This window comes from Canis lupus, chromosome 37 (genome assembly GCF_048164855.1).
Source record: "Canis lupus baileyi chromosome 37, mCanLup2.hap1, whole genome shotgun sequence".
NCBI lineage: Eukaryota > Metazoa > Chordata > Mammalia > Carnivora > Canidae > Canis > Canis lupus.
This window is the reverse complement of record NC_132874.1, coordinates 3,927,465-3,948,339: the sequence shown is the minus strand read 5'-3', so window position 1 is coordinate 3,948,339 and position 20,875 is coordinate 3,927,465. Positions and strand designations below refer to the sequence as shown.

The 20,875-nt window shown below is 41.2% G+C and overlaps 1 protein-coding gene across 9 annotated transcripts in view; it reads right to left on the bottom strand.

Moving 5' to 3' along the window:
- The window catches only part of KIAA0319 (KIAA0319 ortholog), a 100,871-nt gene that overhangs the window by 70,200 nt on the left and 9,796 nt on the right, over window positions 1-20,875 (bottom strand). For 2 of the 9 annotated variants that reach the window (XM_072813873.1, XM_072813872.1), the window contains exon 2: window positions 1,554-1,576. The exons of 5 other annotated variants lie outside the window; for them this stretch is intronic. The gene's annotated coding sequence lies outside the window, so the exon portion shown is untranslated. Of the gene's footprint in view, window positions 1-1,553; window positions 1,577-16,848; window positions 17,081-20,875 lie in introns of those variants that run through there. 2 more of the 9 variants (XM_072813874.1, XM_072813875.1) reach the window with 2 other exon arrangements.

Below are 20,875 nucleotides of genomic sequence, written 5' to 3'. Positions count from 1 at the left end.
AAAAATGGCATCTCAAAAAATTTTTTAATTAAAAAAAATAAAAATGGCATCTCAAATCAGTGGAGGGAAAACTGATGATTGAATAAATGATACTAAAAAAATGGCAAGCCATTTGAAAAAAAATAATATGTTGTATTCCTACCTCACACCTTACACGAAGATAAATTTCTACCCTAAAAAACAAAACGTGGGCACCTGGGTGGCTCAGTCAGGCATCTGCTTTTGACTTGGGTCATGATCCCAGGTTCTGGGATTGAGCCCCATCTCTGGCTCCCTGCCCCCTGCTCCCTGCTCATCAGGGAGTCTACTTCTTCCTCTCCCTCTGTTGCTCTCTCACTCTCCCTCTCTTCCAAATAAATATATCAACTCTTCAAAAATAAAACAAAACAAAACCATAAAAGCACAATAATAAGCCACAGGATTGGTTTTTGACAAAGGTACTACAATGGTTCAGTGGAAAGAACAGTCTTTCCAACAAACGGTACTGCAACAACCAGGTATCAACATGCAAAAGAATAAAATATGACCTCTACCTCATACCATATGCAAAAATTTTAAAAATAGATAAAAAAATGAAATATAAGTGCTAAAACTATAAACATACTAGAAGGAAACAGGTGTAAATCTTTATGACCTTGGATTAAGCAACGGTCTCTTAAATATGACACCAAAACAAAAACAATAAAAGAAAAAACCGATAAAATAAACATCAAAATTTAAAATCTTCTGTGATTGAAAAGACACCATCAAGAATGTGAAAAGACAACCCATAGAATGGATAAAATTTTTGTAAATCACATATCTAATAAGGAACTTGTATCTAGGGCAGCCCCGGTGGCGCAGCAGTTTAGCACCGCCTGCAGCCCAGGGCATGATCCTGGAGTCCCGGGATTGAGTCCCACGTCAGGCTCTCTGCATGGAGCTTGCTTCTCCCTCTGCCTGTGTCTCTGCCTCTCTCTCTCTATCTCTCTGCATCTCTATGAATAAATAAATAAAATCTTACAAAAAAAAAGGAATTGTATCTAGTATACATAGCTATTATAACTCAATAAGACGAATAATATTTCAAATAGGCAAGGATCTGAACAAACAGTTATCCAAAGAAAACAGATAAATGGCCAATAAGCACATGAGACCATGCTTAACATCATTAGCTGGGAAATGCAAATCAAAAGGACAAGAAGATACTACTTCACACCCATTAGCACAGCTAACATCAAAAAAGGCAAACAATAAGGACACCTGGATGGCTCAGTGGTTGAGCATCTATCTGCCTTTGGCTTAGGTCGTGATCCTGGGGTCCTGGGACTGAGTCCCACATTGGGCTCCCAGCAATGAGCCTGCTTCTTCCTCTCCCTCTCTCTGTGTCTCTCATGAATAAATAATAATCTTAAAAAAAATAATAAACATTTTTTAAAAAGGCAAACAATAAAAAATGTTGCCAAAGATATGGAGTGAGTAAAACTCATACGTTGCTGGTGGAAATGTCAAATGATGCTGATACTCTGGAAAACAGTTTTTGTCAGTTCCTCAGAACGACTAAATATACTTACCGTATGATCCAGCATTTCTACTCCTATGGATGCAGCCAAGAGAAATAAAAACATATGTCCACATAAATATTTGTATATGAGTATCCACAGAATCATTATTCACAATCATCAAAAAGTAGAAATCACCCCAGTGTCCACCAATTGAAAAATAGATAACATGATGTAATATATCCATATGTGGAATATTATTCATCAATAAAAAGAAATGAAGTATGGATCTATACTACAAGATGGGATCCCTGGGTGGCGCAGCGGTTTGGCGCCTGCCTTTGGCCCAGGGCGCGATCCTGGAGACCCGGGATCGAATCCCACATCGGGCTCCCGGTGCATGGAGCCTGCTTCTCCCTCTGCCTGTGTCTCTGCCTCTCTCTCTCTCTGTGTGACTATCATAAATAAATAAAAATTAAAAAAAAATAATAAAAAAAAATAATAAAAATAAAAAAATAAAAAAAAATATACTACAAGATGGATGAATCTTGATAACATTATGCTAAAAAAATTAAAACATGCTAAGTGAAAGAAGTCAGATACAACCACGAATTATATAATTCCATTTTAATTAATTTATTAATTAATTAATTTATTTTTATTTATTTATTTGAGAGAGAGAGTGAGCAGAGAGAGAGAGAGACAGAGAGAGCACGAGCAGAGGAAGAGGGATTTAAAAGGACCAGGGAGCTAGACGTGTGGCTCGATCCCAGGACCCTGGGAGATCATGACCTGAGCAGAAGGCAGCCACTCAACTGACTGAGCCACCCAGGTGCCCCTATCATTCCATTTATATGGAATTTGCAGAATAGACAAATATGTACATATGTACAGAAAAGTAAATTAGTGGTTGCCAGGATTGGGAGACAGGAATAAAATGACAACTGAATAATAAAAAGAAATGATTTTTCTTATGCACAAGATTTCCTTTGAGGTAATGAAAAAGTTCTAGAATATATGTGGCAATGGCTGTACACCTTTGTGAATACACAAAAAGTCACTGAACAGTGTAAATTGGTGAACTGTATGTTATATGAACTTTAGCTCAATAAGTTGTTTTTTTTTTTAAAGAAAAGAAACTATGAAGGACTACATGTAAATATATAACTATATAATTGCATGAGGAAAGCCTAGGCATGATATGAACTCAGAAGTCACACAAAAAATATGAATAAATTGTACCCATTAATAAAAGGTAGAAATAAAAATTTTCATAGAAACATCGCCACATATGAAGTCAGTGTCAACAAAGTGGGAAAAATATTTGCAACTCACATCACAGACGAAGAATAATTTCCCTAATAAACAAGAATGCCCTCAAATCAACAATCATCCAATTCAAAGAGTGGTTCATCAATGGACAGGACACAGAGAATATAAATGCATTTTAAATACCTCAAAAGAAGATGTTCAAAGTCAGGAATAAAAAAGAGGAATACAAATTAAAATTAAGGAATGTCATTTTTTCACCTACGAGATGGTCACAGATGAAAAAAACCTTCCTACTTTCTTCTGTTGGTGAGGATATGGCTACTCAATGCTCACTGATGGGAGTGTGAATAGGAACAGTGTCTATGGAGGGCAGGGGGCAGGCACTACGCACTTCCTGCAATCCCACTTCTGAGAATGTATTCCACAGACACACCTGGGCATTTATGAAATCCTATGCACTCTCTGTTGCTCCTGGGTACAATACTGGAATGAACAAGCAGACTGCAAGCAACCAAACTTCTGTGAGCAGAGAATTGGTTAAATAAATCACAGTCCCCCCAAACATGAAAAACTCTGCATTTGTGAAGAGAGAGAAAACTCTTAGCATGCTGGCAGATAGCAAGACCTATTGTTCCGTAAAGAAAGAAAATGCAAAACAGTGATTATGGTATTTACTAATCCTGTGAAAAGGGAGTCGGGTAGGGGAAAATATAAATATCAATTTGCTTGGAGATGAATTCCCTCTGGAAGAATATACAAGAAACCATTAATATTTATTATGACTAAGGGGAGGGCAGGGACGGAGACTTTTTTTTTTAAGCAAATAGCCTTTTGTATCCTTGGAGTCATGTGAACATCTTTAATATTTTATAAATAAATCTATTTAATACTCTTGCTATTATGCTGGGTCACTGAAGGCTTAGATCCACTTGGCAACAAGAGCCTCGGTAAATCACAAGAGCAATAAAGAGCCTGCACAAGGTTACAGTCAGGAAATGTATGTGACACATGAGGGACAGACGATGAATAGGGCAGCCACACTTCGCAAATAGGCATACAGGATTCCCAATTAAATGTGGACTTGGGATAAATCACGATTGTTTTATCATGCAGTATTTAGGACATATTTCTACTGTATTTTATCAGGTAGCCCTGGCTATGAGGGCAGCTAAGGCTGCCCTGGACAGCTAGTATATGTCCCTCCCTAGAAGAAGATCTACACATACAACATCATCCAGAGAAAGAGCCAACACTGATTCTTCTTCGCTCACGGAAGTAATAGCTTGACCCAGTCACCTTGCTGAATCCCCACTGATGTATGAAAGCATTTAATGCAAGCATGAGCAGCTTACAGACAAAAGACAGAACACAAGGAGTCACTATCTTTCAAGTGAAAGGGAGAAGCAAACTGAGAGAAAGGACTCAGAAAGCCAGTCGGGGGAGGGGGGGAGGGACATTTCCATACCTTAATTTTCAACTTTTTTTTTTTTAAATTCTTTTTTTTTTTTTTTTTTTTTTATTTACTTATGATAGTCACAGAGAGAGAGAGGCAGAGACACATAGGCAGAGGGAGAAGCAGGCTCCATGCACCAGGAGCCCGATGTGGGATTCGATCCCGGGTCTCCAGGATCGTGCCCTGGGCCAAAGGCAGGCGCCAAACCGCTGCGCCACCCAGGGATCCCCAATTTTCAACTTTTTAAATTAAGCAATCCCAATTTCAAAGAGATAGAATTACTGTAGTTCTCTGAAACATTGTTCAAAGCCAGCTGACAGCTTTCATCTCAGCTGGAGCTGAGTGTATGGAAAAAAATAAAATCCTGTATGTGACAGCCAGAATCCAGCCTGATACTTATCTCCTCACTGTTCTGTTTTTCGGTAAGGTTTGCCCACAGGTACCCATTTTGCTGCGCTGGAGTTCACTGTTGATCCTAGAAGAAGTCACTTTTATACTAGCTAATGTGATATTACCTCTTATGCTTTTTTAAATTAATCAATTTTATTTATTTATTTATTAGATAAAGATTTTATTTATTTATTCATGAGAGACACAAAGAGGCAGAGACACAGGCAGAGGGAGAAGCAGGCTCTATGCAGGGAGCCTGATGCAGGACTGGATCCTGGAACTCCAGGATTACGCCCTGGCGCAGGCGCTAAACTGCTGAGCCACCAGGAATCCCCTAAATTAATCAGTTTTAAAGGCAAAGAGCCTGACAAAGGAGCCTCCCTCCCCATCTCCAGGGTCTACTCTGAAGGAGCAACCAGCCACCTTCAACACTTGCAGCTCTTCTTTCTGGTACTTACCTTACCTTTTAAAATACAGTTTTTATCATTACTTCCTGAATTTTCCATTTCAAGCTATCTTGTCTGCATCTTTATACAGGTGCACATGCACTTTCCCTTCCCTATGTTATCCCTCCTGACTACATCACAATGTGTCATCACTCCATTTCCGTTCAGTGTAGCAGAGAGGAGGTCCCTCTTCACACAAAGAAAGAACAGGATAAAAAGATACAAGTTTCTACAGAACATATGACAAACTCCTTTTAAGCACAACAGTGTTTTTGAGGAGGATGGAAAGTACAAGGAAAGCATGGTCAAAGTGAATGGTTTCCCAGACTTCTCCACAGATGACATTATTTGTTCTTGTGGATGTTAATTACCTCGTATCTCATGTTGTATTATATTCTTTGTGAAACACTGTATACAAGGTTTTACAAAAATTGGTATGAACACTGAAGATATTTTTTTTTTTTAGGATTTATTTATTCGAGAGAGAGCATGGGCACATGCACACACAAGCAGGAGGAACAGTCAGAGTGGGAGAGAGAATCTCAAGCAGACTCTGCACTGAGCATGGACCCCACATGGGCCTCTATCTCATGATCTTGAGATTATGACCTGACCCGAAACTAAGAGTCAGATGCTTATCCAACTGCACCACCCAGGAACGTCTTTAAAATCCTATCAGTTGGGATCCCTGGGTGGCGCAGCGGTTTGGCGCCTGCCTTTGGCCCAGGGCGCGATCCTGGAGACCCGGGATCGAATCCCACGTCGGGCTCTCGGTGCATGGAGCCTGCTTCTCCCTCTGCCTGTGTCTCTGCCTCTCTCTCTCTCTCTCTCTGTGTGACTACCATAAATAAATAAAAATTAAAAAAAAAATTAAAAAAAAAAAAATCCTATCAGTTAATATAAAAGATCCAGCATGATCCTCTCAAGGTATCTTTTTTTTAAAGATAGATTTATTTATTTATTTATTTATTTATTGAGAGAGAGAGAGAGAGAGAGAGAGAGAGAGAGAAGAATACAAGAGCAGGGGGAGGGACAGAGAGAGAGGGAGAGAGAATCCTTAAACCAACTCCCAGTTGAGCACAGAGCCCCACACATGACTCAATCTCAATGACCCTGAGATCATGACCTGAGCCAAAACCAAGAGTCAGATGCTTAATTGACTGAGCCACCCAGGTGCCTCTCAAGATATTCATAAAAATTCATTATATTCAAATACTATAAAAGCTCAATTTATCTTGATGTTTTTACAGTGGATACTTGATAATTCCTTACTGCAGTGGATTTTTAATAAGATGATTTATGTTAGCTTACTTTCTAAAAACCCATACATGCAAAGCACTTTAAAAATAACTTTCATTGGGACCCTGGGTGGCTCAGTGGTTGAGCATCTGCCTTTTCAGCTCAGGGCATGATCCCGGGCCCGGGGATTGAGTCCCACATCAGGCTCCCTGAGAGGAGCCTGCTTCTCCTTCTGCCTATGTCTCTGCCTCTCTCTTTGTGTCTCTCATGATTAAATAAAATCTTTTAAAAATAATAAAAAATAAAAAAATTAAAAATAACTTTTATTTTCCATGTGTTTAATTTATTATAACTATGTAATATTCTTCTTGAATGAGCTGCATATAATCATACATCTTTCTTTTAAAAATGTTTGTACTTTGGGATCCCTGGGTGGTGTAGTGGTTTAGCGCCTGCCTTTGGCTCAGGGGTGATCCTGGAGACCCAGGATTGAATCCCATGTCGGGCTCCCGGTGCATGGAGCCTGATTCTCCCTCTGCCTATGTCTCTGCCTCTTTCTCTCTCTCTCTGTGTCTGACTATCATAAATAAATAAAAATTAAAAAAAAAACTTAAAAATGTTTGTACTTTGGCAGTTAATAAATGTCTTGGTTGCTTGTTTAGTTTTCTATATACCTGTCACTCATCTTTTCACCTGTCAATGTGATGACAAAGCTGTAAAACATTTCTTAGTCGGCAAAAATCGTCACTAATATTAGGAAGAAATAAATAAAATGCCAAACTGAAAATGAACTTAAAAATCAGGGGATTAGATGAAGGGATATAGTTCAGCAAAGATATTTAAAGAGACAGCCAGTGGCTCAGTTGGTTAAGTGCCCAACTCTTGATTCTGGCTCAGGTCATGATCTCTGGGTCATGGGATCAGGGTCCATGCTCAGTGGGGAGTCAGCTTGGGGTTCCCTTTGCTTCTGCCCCTCTCTCCTGGGGCACTCTCTCTCTCTCTAATAGATAGATATTTAAAAAGATAAATCAAAATCCTAGTTTTCTATTTAATCTACAAAATTGATATTTTAATAGCATAAAAGTAGGAAAGATATAATGAAGAGTAATCTTTTAAATAAAATTAGTTTTGTCATAACTAAAACACAAGGCAATAATAATAATAAATAATAAATTGGAATCCCAAATGTCCCATATTGAGGTATGACTAAGTTAATTGAATATCCCACGGATATATAATATTCACGTATTACCACAGTCTGTGACACAATATTACATGAGAGATGTGGACCGTGAACAGAAAATATGGCATAACATATGTGTGGGAAGAGTCTGGATCTCTGTGTCTAGCAAGATGGCAACCCAGTAAACTATTGAGGTTGCTGGGAAAATACGATACAGTACAAAACACCCTTTCTTTTTTTTTTTTTTTTTTTTAATTTATGATAGTCACAGAGAGAGAGAGAGAGGCAGAGACATAGGCAGAGGGAAAAGCAGGCTCCATGCACCGGGAGCCCGATGTGGGACTCGATCCCGCGTCTCCAGGATCGCGCCCTGGGCCAAAGGCAGGCGCCAAACCACTGCGCCACCCAGGGATCCCCCCAAAACACCCTTTCAAATCCATAATCACACTCAGAGAATAAGCACTAAAAGGAACAGGTAGCTGGAAAGCAGAGTGAAAAACCAATCCCAACACAGTGGCTGCCAGAGATTGCAGGTTTCTAAAACCTGGAGTTCAGTTTAATGATGTTAAGAGGGCACAGGTCAGAGCCCTGGTCACATTCAAGTCCAGGAGTTGGAAACAAAGAACCTCATGGAGCCAGGAACCTTTGGGAGAGATCCTTGTGGGCGAAAGGGTGAATAAGAAAGCAAAAATATCTGGCCCCAGTGTTCTGTGTGAAGAAAAAAATTTTCTCTCGAGAATTGGCAACCGCAGGTTTGGGCTCAATTTTTCATGGCAAGTTTGGTTTCCCAAGAGGAGAAATTAGGTTAAAGTGGCCCTGCTGGCTGGGTGGCTCAGTTGGTAAAGTGTCTGCCTTCAGATCAGGTCATGGTCTCAGGACCCTGGGAAGGAGCCCCGCATGGGGGCTCCCTGCTCAGCGAGGGGTCTGCTTCTTCCTCTGCCTCTGCTTGCCCCCTGCTCTGCTCTCTGTCCCTTTTTCAAATAAATAAAATCTTAAAAACAAAAAAGCCTCCCCAAAATTCAAAAGCTCAGTGGATGGCGGGGGGCACCCACCTGGCTGGTTCAGTCAGTAGAGCAAGCGACTCTGCATCTCAGGGCTGTGAGTTCCAGTCCCACATTAGGTGTAGAGATTACTTTAAAAAAAAAAAAAGGCTCAGTGGATGGGTGACCTAGCAGACTTGACAGCGCTAAAGAATTAATGAACTTGGGATCCCTGGGTGGCGCAGCGGTTTAGCGCCTGCCTTTGGCCCAGGGCGCGATCCTGGAGACCCGGGATCGAATCCCACGTCGGGCTCCCGGTGCATGGAGCCTGCTTCTCCCTCTGCCTGAGTCTCTGCCTCTCTCTCTCTCTCTCTGTGACTATCATAAATAAATAAAAATTAAAAAAATAATAATAAAAAAATAAATAAAAAAAGAATTAATGAACTTAAAGGCGATGAGAGATGAATCGAGTGGGTGCCTGAATGAAGAGGATATGAATGCAAACACTTTGAGGAGGAAACATGCCCTGTGTTCCAGGACAGCAAGGAAGCCAGCCAGGTGAGACAAGGGAAAGCACCAACATACAGTTGGGGAGGCAGCGGGAAGCCACTGTAGTTTGTAGATCAGTGTAAGGGGTCCCTGGCTTGTTCTCGGAGATGGGACGCGCTGGAGGACTGGCTCCCTCAGCTGCCATATGGAAGACAGTGCAGGGGTCAAGGGCAGACGCAGAAACGCGGTGGGAGCGCCTGCCGTGATCCAGGTGAAGGACAGTGTGATCCAGGTGAAGGACGGTGTACTACAGCAAGATGGTAGCAATGAAGGTCCTGATTTATCCTGAAGGTGGAACCTACAGCATTAGCTGCTTGGATAGGGTGTAGGTATGGATGACGAAGCAACTGGAAGAAAGGCAAGGCCATGACCCAAAATAATGCAAGACATCCAATGCAAGTGGAGCTGCTGAGCAGGCCATGGGATAAATCTGTCCAGAACTCAGAGGAGAGAGAATGTGGAAAGTCCTGACCACAGAGCTGGTGTTCAAAGCCACAAGACTGGTTAACAGCACGGCAGGAATATCATATCCCCCCTTACTTGTGGGGGATACATTCCAAGACCCCACCCCACAGATGCCCAAATCCACAAATAGTACCAAATTCTACGTGTACTGTTTGTTCCTATGCACACATATGTCTGATAAAGTTTAACTTCTAATTTAGGCACTGTATGAGATTAATGACAACTAGTAATCAACTAGGATGATTAAAACAATAGAGTGTGATAAAAGTTACGTGAATGTGGCCTACCTCTCTCTCAAAGTATTTTACACATTGTGCTCTCCTCCTCCTCAAGACTTGAGATGACCCCAATGCCTACATGTCGGGATGAGGCAAGGTGAATGGCGTTGGCCTGGTGCCATGGCCTTAGGCTGCTACTGACCTTCTGGTGTCGCAAGGAGGGCCAGAACCAATGGAATGCAGTAACCACAAGGAGCAATACTACAGAGATGGGAGGGAGTGACTGCCTTAGGAAGACAAGGAAAAGGAGAGGAGATCTGCCCCAGCCATGATCTTGAAAGGGAGAGAAGGGGGTGCATGCGAGCAGGGAGGGACGGCCTGTCTTCACACAATTCTATCAACAACACTTTTCTCACCCTGTCAGCCAGACCTGCAGGGAGGCCTTAATGTGCAAGGGAGGGGGGACCCTAAAATAAAGGAGCACCTTCTGATGTGCAGAGCACCACACTCTGCGGTCAGCAGGGGTGCAAATCATATTGTAGCAATTTTCCCAGGCTGCTTTGGCCAGAGCAAACCAACCATAGCTCTGGCCTGAATCAAAATATCAACTGAAAGGACAAGTAAGTGGACTGCAATCATAGCTAGGTCTCACACTGCCCGAGTAACTGGCTTAAAATGCTGTCCTGTGTTTCCTTGGTTAATAATATACCACCTGGGGGGAAAGTTAGCAATTTATTTTCAATTTATTTTACCAGTGTTGTGGTGGGAGCAGTGGAGTTGATTGAGTTTTTTTAGTTTTTTTTTAGAGATTTTATTTGTTTATTCATGAGAGACACAGAAAGAGAGAGGAAGAGACACAGGCAGAGGGAAAAGCAGGCTCAATGCAGGGAGCCCGACGTGGGACTCCAACCCAAGACTCCGGGATCATGACCTGATCCAAAGGCAGATGCTCAATCACTGAGCTACCCAGGTGCCCCAGAGCTGAGTTTTTTTTTTTTTTTTTTTTAAGATTTTATTTATTTATTCATGAGAGATTCAGAGAGAGAGAGAGGCAGAGACACAGGCAGAGGGAGAAGCAGGCTCCATCCACGCAGGGAGTCTGACATGGGACTCAATCCCGGGTCTCCAGGATCACGCTCTAGGCCAAAGGTGGCACTAAACCACTGGGCTACTGGGGCTGCCCAGAGAGTTGAGTTTCTTGAACTCAACATTCAGACATGCAAAAAATAGGCAATTCTACTGCAGAATTTTTTTCAAAGATCATTTTTTGCTGCCAGGGCTGCAGCACTCTGGAGCTTAGTTTATTTTTTTATTTTTTTATTTTTTTTTAAAGATTTTATTTATTTATTCATGATAGTCACACACAGAGAGAGAGAGAGGCAGAGACATAGGCAGAGGGAGAAGCAGGCTCCATGCAGGGAGCCCGATGTGGGATTCGATCCCGGGTCTCCAGGATCGCGCCCTGGGCCAAAGGCAGGCGCCAAACCGCTGCGCCACCCAGGGATCCCTGGAGCTTAGTTTAAATCTTAGTTAGGAAGGGTTCAAATCTGAGAGCCTATTTGCTTTTACCTTGAAGGAAATGCTGACAATCCATAATTGTGTTTTGTTTTTCCCATTCTGAACCTATCCCTCAGGAGCTCCTACCTGACCCCTATGCGTGCAGAGGACTTACTTCCTCTTGCCAGTCTCTCTGGTATTTCGTTTCACAGCAGGAAACAGAAGCAGTGTGATATCAGCCAGGGCTGGCACACTGGAAACCGAGAAGCATGGAGTTAGGCTCACCACTCTTCTGAGGCAGTCTCACTCATGCCCTTCTCAGTCCCTCCACCGATTACTTTCCTTCAGGTTTCTATACACCCAAGCTTCCCAGAAAGGTGCTGGTTGTGATTATTATGGAAAACTTAGGTCTTATTCTTTCTGAGGATGCCAGAATTTTCATAAGAAGATTCCAGAGAAACCTCTGACAGATGGTGGTATGGGAGATAACGTACTTGTCTTGTGATTCTCTATCACAGCTACCTCTTAACACACCTGTGTTATCAACAAAGCCTGAGAGAAGCAGAATGCTGCAGTAACAGACCAAATACCCAGGGAGTCATTACAGAGGTATAGTTCCATCCTTGGAAGCAGCTGATGTCTCTAAAGACAGATTCTAGAGACAAGGGTCACTCTTATGAGTGACCAAGGACTGTCCAGAGACATAGTACATGCAGCAAATATATTCACATTAATCTTTCTTGGGGAAATCAGCTTCATTACCAGAACTTTGGCAAGCTAAGAATAAAAAGAAACTTTCTAGTCCAAGATGGCAGACTGGACACAGATCTCTTTCCCTTTTCTAACGTTCTCAGTAAAAAATAAACAATAAAAAAAAAAGAGGGAGAAGGCAGGCAGGACATTTGAACAGATAGAAGAAAATAAACCAATACACAAGAATAATCAGAATAAGCACTAGTACAGACCTGAAATTCCAACGAATTCCTAGAAGACAGAAAGAAGGTGGCATGAAACTGATGGAGAGAGAGGAAACCCTTGGGCAGCCTGGGTGGCTCAGTGGTTTAGCACTGTCTTCAGTCCAGGGTGTGATTCTGGAGACCAGGGATTGAGTCCCATGTCAGACTCCCTGCATGGAGCCTGCTTCTCCCTCTGCCTGTGTCTCTGCCTCTCTCTCTCTCTGTTTCTCATGAATAAATAAATTAAATATTTTAAAAAGAGAGAGAGAGAGAGAGAGAGAGAGAAAACCCATTCCCTAGAGATGGAGGCAGCACAGGACCCCAGAGACAACACTGAAGAAGCTCCAAGTCCTCCACCTGTGAATGGAGAGACAGAACAGGCCAACACACCATCCTTGGGGCGATGCCCTAAAAGAAAACAGCCAGAGAACTTTTCTTTCAAGAGGTTGCAATATGTCTGCCTCTGAAAAAAAGGAAAGCCACAGAGTCTGAGGATACACAGCTCTGCCCTAGTGCAGACACATACACACACACACACACACACACACACACACACAGAATAACAAAGTGGTAGAAAATATGGGAAAATGTTAAAAAGTATGAGGGAGAAGCCAGAATTTCTATCATATAGCTAAGAGGTATTCTAGAAAAAAAAGAACAGACAATAGAGGGAAAGGAGTAAAGAAATAACAGAACAAAATGTCCTTGATGAGAGGAAAAAAAAATAGTCTTCAGAGCAAGAGGGCCCAAAGAATAATAAGCGCGATGGATGACCCAGGCATCTTCATAAAATTTGAGAACTCCGAAAGAAAATATTCTAAAATCTTCCTTAGAGAAAGAAATAGGTTATCATCCCCAAACAGCAGAATTCAGAGTAACATTCTATTTCTAAATGCAATACCAAACTCTAAGTAAAAACAACTTTGAATCTCTTCATTGCACAAAACTATCAGCCAGATGTGAAGGTAAAATTAATACATTTTTGGACATTTGAAAACTCAGAATATTATCACATTTACACTGATAAAAAAAACTTCCTTGAGGGGGTACTCTAGCAAAATCAAAAGGGAATCTGAGAAATAAAGATGAATGACCTGATCCATGAGAAACAGTGCAATGCAGAAGGGGAAATGGTGGAAAAGACAACAGAAGATAACCCTTTGAAGATAAATTGAAAAACCCTGACACTAGAATCTACTTGCACATCTTCATACATCCCTTCACAGAGTAGAGATGGAAATGTAAAAATCATGTTGCTCAGACTTCCTTGCACTTAGGATTCTGAATGCAATTTAGAACCACTGAAATACACTCAAGAGAGATTTGGAAGTTGTAAGTGAAGCCCTGGCTTCCTCCTGATTTCCATCAGTTTTAGAAGGAACAATGAACCTGGGGTCCTTTGCCACATGACTCAAAGCTGTGCTCAGCCTTCAGAATTGTAAAGCACAGCATCCTGTAACAACTCCTGTATCCCTTTTGTGTTTCTATCAAATTGTCCACCAAGTAGAAGGAGAATAAAAATAGTGGCAGAAAACTGGCTTTCTAGAGAAATGATAAAAAGTTACTATGTCAATCTCATACCATATACAAAATAAATTTTAGATGAATTACAGACCTTACTGTGAAACACTAAGTTTTAAGATTAAAAGAAAGTATTACAGAAATAGCTTTATAAACTCTGATTAGGAATAGCTTTATTAATAAGACCCAAAATGCAAAATGTGTAAAGAATATATAAATGACTATATAAAAATTTATTCATTTTCAAATACTTATTGATTCCTCAACTTGGTAAACAGAATCTATGAAGACTCATCACCAATATCATATTTAATAGTGAAAGATGAAAGCTTTTCCTTTAAGATCAGGAACAAGATTGGACATCTGCGCTCTCTACTTGTATTCCACACTGTAGGAGACATTCTAGGTGGGACATTAGAGAGAAAGTAAAATAAAAGTATCCAGATTTGAAAGAAAGAAGTAACACTATATCTATTTGCAGATGATACAGTCTTACATACAGAAAATCTTAAGGAGTCTATGAAAATACTATTAGAGTTTAGCAAGGTTGCAAGATAGAAGATCAATATATATGAGTGAGTTGTATTTCTATAGCAATGAACAAGCAAAAATAAAATTAAAAAAACAATTCTATTTATAATAGCATCATAATGAATATTCTGTAATAGATTGCAACAAAGTGTAAAATTTGTACAATGAAAACTATAAAGTATTTGAAATTAAAGAAGATCTAAATGAAGAGATAACCTATTTTATGGAGTACTGAATATGATTAAGATAGCAATATTTCCCAAACTGATCTAAAGATTCAACACAATTCCTATCAAAAACATGACTTTTTTTTTTTCAGAAATTGATTATAAGATTCATACAGAAATACAAGGTACCCAAAATAGCCCAAGAAAATCTGGGGGGAAAAAAGAATAAGGTTGAAGGATTCACACTTCCCAATTTAAAAACTTAGTATAAAACTATAGTAATCGAGACTATGTGGCACTGGCATAAAGACAGAAAAATACTTTAATGGGATAAAACCGAGAATTCAGAAATAAACCCTTACATTTCTAGTCAGCAAATATTCAACAAAGGTGCTAGAACAATTCAATAAGGAAAGAACAGTTTTTTCAATAAACGGTTCTGGGAAAACTGGATAGTCACATGCAAAAGAATGAAGTTGGACCCCTACCTCACACCATATACAAATATTAACTTGAAATGAATCAAAGACCTCTAAAACTCTTGGAAGAAAACATATATATATATATTTGTGGCCTTGGATTAGCCAATGGTTTCCTAGTTATGGTACCCAAGGCACACATAACAAAAGGAAAACTAGATAAAATAGAATTCACCAAAATTTTAAACATTTAGGTTTCAAACCACACTATCAAGAATATGAAAACACAACTGACAGAAGGCAGGAAATATTTACGGGCCATATATTTGATAAAAGATTTCTACCCAGAATTACAACTCAACAGCAAAAGGACAAATAGCCCAGTTAAAAAAATAGGCACAGAATATACAGAGTAGACATTACTCCAAAGAAGATACAAAACTGACCAAAAAGCACATAAAAAGATGCTCAATATTATTAGTCATGAGAGAAATGCAAGGCCAAACTACAATGAGATACCATTTCATACCCACCAAGATAGTTATCATCAAATATCTATAATAAACAAGACAGACCATAACTACTGTGGAAGATGTGAAGATTCCAGAACCCTTGCACATTGCTGGTGAGGATGTAAGATGGTATAGGCCCTTTGGAAAACAGTTTGGGTCCTTCCTCGAACAGTTAAGCACAGTTACTAATTCCATTCCTATGAATTGGAAATATATGTCCACACAAAAACCTATACAGGAATGTTCATAGTAGCATTATTCACAGTAGCCAGAAAGTAGAAATAACCCAATGTATACCAACTTAATAACAGATAAACAGGGGAGCCCTGGTGGGTTAAGCATCCAACTCCTGGTTTTGGCTCAGGTCATGATCTCAGGGTCATCATGTGATTGAGTCCTACATGGGGCTCTGTCCTCAGCATGGAGTCTGCTCAAGATTCTCTCTCTCTCTCTCTTTTTAAGATTTTACTTATTTATTCATGAGACACACACACAGAGAGAGGCAGAGACAAAGGCAGAGGAAGACGCAGGCTGCATGCAGGGAGCCCAATGTGCGACTCAATTCTGGGACTCCAGGATCACGCCCTGGGCTGAAGGCAGATGCTCGACTACTAAGCCACCCAGGCACTCCTATTCTGTCTCTCTTTCCCTCTTACCTTTACCTCTCCCCCTGCTCACACTTGTACTCTCTCTAAATAAATAAATAAAATCTAAAAAAAAAAAAAAAAAAAAAAAAGAATGGATAAACAGAATGTGATATATAGTGGTATATTCCATACAATGGAATGTTACTGGCCATAAAAGAGATGTGGTACATACTACAACAGGGATAAATCCTAATAACAGGGATCCCTGGGTGGCGCAGCGGTTTGGCGCCTGCCTTTGGCCCAGGGCGTGATCCTGGAGACCCGGGGTCGAATCCCACGTCAGGCTCGCTGCATGGAGGCTGCTTCTCCCTCTGCCTCTCTCTCTCTCTCTCTCTCTCTGGGTGACTATCATAAATAAATAAAAATTTAAAAAAAAAAAAAAAATCCTAATAACACTGTCAAGTGAAAAGGGCCAGTCACAAAAAGCCTCATATATATTGTATGATCCCATTTATATGAAGTGTCCAGAATAGGCAAATCCATAAAAATAGACAGTAAATTATGGCGACGGACTGACAGGACGGACAGTTTAGTGGGTATGAGGTTTCTTTAATGAAGTGATGAAGACTTCTGAAATCAGATAGGGTGACGTATAGATATCTTGCATATACTAAAAGCTACCAAATTATATACTTTAAAAGTGTGAATTTCATGGTATGAAAATGTATCTCAATACAGCTCTTATTTAAAAGAAAGTGTACTGGGGCGCCTGGGCGGCTCAGCTGGTTAAGCGTCTGCCTTCAGCTGGAGTCATGGTCTCAGCCACTGTCTGGGGCTCCCCGCTCAGCAGGGAGTCTGCTTCTCCCTCTCCCTCTCCCTCTCCCTCTGCCCCCGGCCCCGCTTGTGCTCACTTTGCTCACCCTCTGCCAAATAAATAAATCCTGAAAAAAAAAAAAAAAAAAGAAGAAAGTGTATTGAGCACCTCCATATGCAAGGCAGCATTCTAGGTTCTGCTGATCTCGTTCCCTTGAGGAGCTTGTATTCCAGTGGGAGGCCCGGGTGAAGCTCAAAATTCCTGCCGAGGACTCAGACTCCGTCACAACCGGGGAGGGAACCACAGTGAGAATAACTTGGAGAGAGGGTGGTTAGGTCTGGGTGAACACGCTTCTTCCCCTCCCTCGCTTCTGCCCTCCTGCCTGCCGCTTTCTTCCCTTCCTCCCTGAAGACACGAACGGTCACTGTCTGACACAGATCAGGAAGAAGGGACGAGTGACACCCTGAGGACCCAGAGCAAAGAGCCTTCCCAGGTCTGACTGTGCGCTTGGCAGAATTAAGAAACCAACAGGATACAGAGCCTGAAAATGTGGCTTTACATCAAGGACCAAGGGCATCTGGCTACTCTGTAGGTGGGGAAGAGGTTGCAACTTCCAGCCATCTATCTGCTAGTTCCGATAGCCACCGTCTTAAAAGACGTACAATCATCTGACAAACTTTTAGTACCCACAGATGATCTGGAAGAGGAACATTTAATTTTGTGGGTCATTTATAGTCACTATTCAGAAAGCACTAAAGACCATAAATAACAGCATAAAAATTCACCAGAATAGTGGGGGAAAACAGGCAGTGCGGGAAGGCATTAGTAGCCACTGTGGAACATTTGCAATGAAACACATGCTGGCATCCGGCTTCCTAAAAATCTGAACTTCCTATCTGAATAAATTAGTGGAGTTTTGCCTTTATAAAGTCTGACTTTTTTTTTTTTTTAAGAAAACTTTATTTATTTATTCGTGAGAGACACAGAGAGAGAGGCAGAGACACAGGCAGAGGGAGAAGCAGGCTCGATGCAGGGAGCCTGATGTGGGACTCGATCCCAGGACCGTGGGATCACGCCTGAGACGAAGGCAGACACTCAACCACTGAGCCACCCTGGCATCTCAAGTCTAACACGTTTTACAGTAAGCACTGGTTAGACATGTCTTGTATTTTAATTTTCACTTTTTATTTTTTTTTTGCTTTCAATGCAATAATTTTTCTAAACAACCCTCTGTTTTCCTGTCTCCTGGCCTTGAAGTTCTCTTCTTTAAATTGCTTGAATTTTAATATGTTGTACTTGATTCATACAGAAGTTATGAAACATAAAATCAACCTCCAGGTTCCTTTTTTTTTTTTTTTTTTTAATGGGGGAGATGATACACTTTTCTTTTTTTAAAGATTTTATTTACTTATGAGAGAGAGAGAGTGAGCGACACCAGCAGGGGGTGCAGCAAAGGGAGAGGGAGAAGCAGGCTCCCTGCTGATCCCAGGACCCTGGGATCATGTCCTGAGCCATAAAGCCACCCTTTCCCAAGTTCTTATTAAAAGCCTGGCCAAGGGCCATAATGCCTTCCCCACTTCTATGTCCTCATTAGGTACTCACCAAAGTAGGTATTTATTTAATACGATCCTGATCCTTGCATTTTACCATGTGTGTCAGTTTCCTAGGGCTGCTGTAACAAAGTGCCACAAACCGTGCCTTAAAACAGGAGAAATACATCCCATCACACACAGTTCCAGAGGCCAGAAGTCTGAAACTGAGATGTCAGCAGACTGACCAGAATGCCTCCTCTCCTCCTGGTGCAGGCTGGCAGTCCCTCCCACCTCGGTGACATCACTCCCACCTCGGCCTCTGTTGTCTTGTGGTATCCTCCCTGTGTGCCTCTGCGTCCAGATTTCCCTCTTCCTATAAGCCCCTCAGTCCTACTGGATTAAGGACTTGCCCTAATGACCTCACCTTAACTCAATTACACCTGCAGAGGCTCTATTTCCAAATAAAGTCACATTCCACAGGCAGAGAAGTTAGGCCTTCACCATATCTTTTTGAGGGGACACAATCCAACCCAGAACATCATCCTTTGTACTTTTAAAAAGATAGGCTTTCTGAAATTTGCCACTTTATCCTAACCCATGGAATACCAAGAACAGAGAGCATTCTCTAAGTGTAGAGGTGAAAAAGGACAAATATCTTGGGATATTTTGGAAGAAAGAGTAACTCTGGCCTTCAGATACTGGGGGTTTTCTTTCATCTCTGCAGGCCAAGACAGAACCGAAGTGGCATCAATGACAAAGGACCTCGGAACATGTGAAACATCTATTCCAGGATCTGATTCCTTGTGGCCTGAATTGTAGGTGTTCAACAGAGATGCTTTACCATGGCTGCTACCAGTTTTTGAAATGATGACACTGAACTGTGGCTGTCCCTTCCTGCTGTGTTATATCTAAGCTAAAAATTTTGATCAAGGGAAGAAGTATGATTTTTAAAAATTCCATATTGCCAAACCCAGAAGAGGTATACCCAAGAAGAATGGCCTTTTATTGGTTGAATCTATGTCCATGAGCTCTGGTGCACTGCCTGGACAGAGTCTAAATGGATGAAATAAATAATGATTTAAACAGCATAACAGGGCAGCCCGGGGGGCTCAGCGGTTTAGCGCTGCCTTCAGCCCAGGCTGTGATCCTGGAGACCCGGGATCGAGCCCCATGTCGGGCTCCCTGCATGGAGCCTGCTTCTCCCTCTGCCTATGTCTCTGCCTCTCTCTCTCTCTGTGTGTCTCTCATGAATAAATAAATAAAATCTTTTAAAAATTAAGAAATTTAAAAAAACCAGCATAACAAAAATGTACACTAAAAAGGTTATAATCAAATCGTGCTAATGAATGACTATCTTCTTCTTTTAGGCTCTCCTTTGATTTATTCAATATGTATACATATACATTACCAAAACTATCAGATTAATACTCTTCTATCACAAAAATGACTCTTCACTGTTACATTCTGCATATTTATTCTTTTTTGTTATTACGCTGCATTCCACTGAGGTGATTATTATAATTTACTTCACTAATTTCCTGATTGCTAAACCATTAAGATTGTTTCTGATTTTTGACTATATAGATAATGCTGGAGTGAAATGCCTCTGCGGGCTCAGAAAACCAGTTGCAGCTCTCTTGCCCAAGGAAAAGGAAAGCTTCCCAAAGGAGCCTCGTCTCATGTGCCCAGATGCAACTGCTGGACAGCATTTCCTGACAGGGCGTACAGGCTGTATGAATACATTGTCCCCTTTGTGGTTTACAGACTAACAAAGCTCAAGGGACAAACTCCTGCTTTTCAGATCCAGGAAGCTCAACCAAGACAGGTCTGTGTTTCTGTTTTAACTTAGCCACTGAGGCTACCATGGATGCTTTCTTTTTATTATTCTTCCTCCTGGACTTAAGTCACTATGACAGAATCTGTCTTTGCTGAGAGGCAGCCTCCAAACTCAGGGATGGTTGCAGGCCATGGGTTTATCACCTACATGTCTTGGATTCAGGGAATCAAAGCAGCAGCAGTGCTAGAACCGAACACAGTAATTTCCTGCTCGTTGTGGGCGTGACTGGATAAATCAGATAAAAGAACAATTCATGGGACCCCTGCGTTGCTCAGTGGTTGAGCGTCTGCCTTCCGGCTCAGGTTGTGATCCCGGGGGCCCTAGGATGAGTCCTGCATCCGGCTCCCACAACGGAGCCTGCTTCTCCCTCTACCTATGTCTCTGCCTTTCTCTGTCTCTCAAGAACAAATAAATAAAATCTTTAAAAAATGAAAAAAATTAAAGAACAATTCACAGGACAGAGAGACAACATTTAATGATAGGGTATACGTTGGAAGAAAAGGTAAGAAAACATTTGTTTATTTATGCAGCAATTGGCCAACCGCTACAGCAAATATTTTAACATCTCTAAACTGCTGCAAAATTAAGACACTGCCTCACAGCCCTTAGTCTGTAAATAACACCAGATTTATGCTCCTGGAGACACTGCTCCTACATTAAGAAGAGTAATTCCAGCAGGTAAAACCTTGAGTGTACATCATGGGGCTTTAAATAATCTCCCTAACTATGGGAATAGCTTAGCTTTCAATTGGCTCAGCACTTTTATTTCTCCTAAATTGAATTCTTACCTAATGGGATCATCCCTGCTACCTAAGCAAATGCTCTG